Source organism: Temnothorax nylanderi, unplaced genomic scaffold (genome assembly GCF_030848795.1).
Source record: "Temnothorax nylanderi isolate EJ_2023f unplaced genomic scaffold, tnyl_v1.0 TNYL_tig0988_pilon, whole genome shotgun sequence".
NCBI lineage: Eukaryota > Metazoa > Arthropoda > Insecta > Hymenoptera > Formicidae > Temnothorax > Temnothorax nylanderi.
The window spans coordinates 35,711-38,923 of NW_027250050.1; positions in this window are offsets into that span (position 1 = coordinate 35,711).

A 3,213-nucleotide genomic window follows, 5' to 3' on the forward strand; every position below is an offset into this window, starting at 1 on the left:
CGTCGCCGGTAAAAGACGTTCTTCCTTATTAACTAATGTTGCGATAAATATCACCACATGCCTCAGTGGTCGACACCAGATATTTCTCACATCGATCAGTTGAGTTTTGTAATTCGCTACGTAAAAGAAGATGGTTTACCAATTAAACGTTTTCTAAAATTTATTCCCAACACTGGGCACAAAGCCGAAGATACAGTTAAAGCTGTAGAAGAGACATTTGAGTTACTACAAATTCGAATGGAAGATTGTCGAGGACAATCTTACGATAATGCAGCAAATATGGCCGGCGTTCAAGCTAAAATACAAACATTATGCAAGCAAGCTGAATATACACCTTGGGCCATTCTTTCGATTTAGTTGGCGCTTCGGCGGCAGAATGTTGTTTAGAAGGTTGTATTTACACTACTTCAAGAATTGTATAATTTTTTTACAGTTTCTATTGATCGTTGGGATGTTCTACGGTCTCGTTGTAACAAATCAGCAATTAAACATACAGTTTTAAAAAACCTATCACAAACTCGTTGGTCAGCACGCGAAGAAGCATGTGAAAGTTTACGTAATTCTTTTCACGAAATATATGAAAGTTTGCTTTTTTTTTAATAATCCGAATCAAAAACCCACAGTCAAATGTGAAGCTGCTGGCATCCGTGCAATGTTGGATAGATTTGAAACTTCTTTCATGATATCATTTGGAGTCTAATATTAAATCGCATAAATACAGTCAGCAAACAACTTCAACATAGTGAAGTTAATATTTTACAAGTAACTGAATATTATGATTCACTCATTAATTTTGTAATATCTGTAAGTGAAAATTTTGATAACTATGAAAAAAAGCTGCTGAATTTTGCTTAAATGGCGTACCAGATTATGAGGATAGCAATAAACGAAGAAAAATTCGTAAACTTCGATCAGATGAAGACGAATCTAGAAGAAACGAAGTAGAACTGACGGGTAGAGAAAATTGTCGTATTTCTACATTCTACGTAATCATTGACGTTTTACGCGTCGAATTAGAAAAAAGACGTAATGCTTATCGAAAATTTAATGAAAAATTTTGTTTATTGTTAGATTTGGCTACCAAAAAAATGTTTCTCACTGAAATTGATACTAAAGTTAAATTTTTATTAAATTCGTATCCCAAAAATTTAGAGGTCACAATGCATTCACTTCAACGCACACTTAAATTTGACCCCATTACATCATATAGGATTTCAATCGCTCTATAATTGATTCCTTGATTTAAAGTTAAATCCCATATATCCAAATATTAATGTCGTATTTCGATTATGTTTATGTATCGCAAGCACTAACTGCACAGCAGAACGTAGTTTTTCTACCTTGAAGAGAGTAAAGAATTGTCTACGTTCAACTATAGGACAAGAAAGATTAAATTCTCTTTCTATTCTTTACATCGAATCTGAGGTTACTACCAGTTTAGATGACGACGCCGCGACGGTATTATTAACGAATTTTCTACACTAAAATGTAGAAAGAAAGCGTTTTAGTTTAATCTTATACCTTTCAATTTTTGTATTTTTATTGTACTTAGAAAATTAAGGTCATGAAATATGTAAATAATAATAATGATAATTTTAGTAATATTTTATGATGTAATATAACTCCTGAAAAAATTTTACCCAAGTGCCATTATTATATCTTATAAAAGGGCGCTCGAAATATTTCAGCTCATGAGCGATAAACTGGTTAATGCGGCACTGCCGGTACTGGCAGTGAATATCTGAACGCAGCCATAGAGAGAGTGGAAGAAAAAGACTTTCGTGTACGAACTTGGCACCTTTGATCTATTGGTGTCTGATTTTTTGCCGTGTCATGTTTTTGGGATAACCATCGGTGTATCAATAATAATTAAAGCGGGGGTAATTATTCAGTTTACACCCCTCACCTCCGATTTTGATGTACTTAGGCTTAATCGACGCGTTTTTGCTCAAAACGACCGAATCTGGCAGAAAAAAGTGTCGCTCTGCCACGCGAAGCGAGATATTAACAGTTAAAGTTGACAGGAATCAGGTTATGATTCCCGTCATACCGACGAGATGTAGCAACACTGAACATGCCCTGCGGCCACATACGCATGCTCAGTGGCCGCACGCGCATGCAAAAGTGCGCCAATTTTAAATATGATGACTATTGACTGGTCAATCGTGCGGAATAACCAAGCGTCTTGATTCAAGCAGTTAGGTATCACGCTGGGAGTTTGTTTAGTTTTATTATGCGGGGGAAGGGGTTCCGCCGCAGGCTACTTCTATGTAAAAATCACAACTTCTATAAAGCAGGGCATATACACACGTGTGTGTGCCCTGCTTTAACGAAAATCACAACTTCTATAAAGCAGGGCATACACACGTGTGTGTGTGCCCTGCTTTAACGAAAATCACAACTTCTATAAAGCAGGCATACACACGTGTGTGTGTGCCCTGCTTTAACGAAAATCACAATTTCTATAAAGCAGGGCACACACACGTGTGTATATGCCCTGCTTTATAGAAGTTGTGATTTTTACATAGAAGTAGCCTGCGGCGGTGCCCCTTCCCCCGCATAATAAAACTAAACAAACTCCCAGCGTGATACCTAACTGCTTGAATTAAGACGCTTGATTATTCCGCATGATTGACCAGTCATCATATTTAAAATTGGCGCAGTTTTGCATGCGCGTGCGGCCACTGAGCATGCGCGTGCGGCCACTGAGCATGCGTATGTGGCCGCAGGGCATGTTCAGTGTTGCGATATCTCGTCGGTATGACGGGAATCATAACCTGATTCCTGACAACTTTAACGTTTAATATCTCGCGTCGCGAGGCAGAGCGACACTTTTTTCTGCCAGATTCTTTCGTTTCGTACAAAAACGCGTCGATTAAGCCTAAGTTCATCAAAATCGGAGGTGAGGGGTGTAAACTGAATAATTACCAAAGCGGGCCCCGGCTTTTTCAGGGTTATAACTTCTGATTCTATTTATTTGGAAAATCTTATCGAAATTATCCAAAATTTTCTCCAATATACAAGCATCTCTGCGCGTCACAATGATTTTCCAATATTTCACCTCAAACATACGAAAATCACTCAGCGTCTGTGGCGTCACATCGACTATGCACTATACTACACATACAAAAATCCTCTAATTGCTCGAATGGCGATGCGCAGTACGGATCGGCGCAAACCACAAAAAAGGGTTGAATGAACATACTGATTATA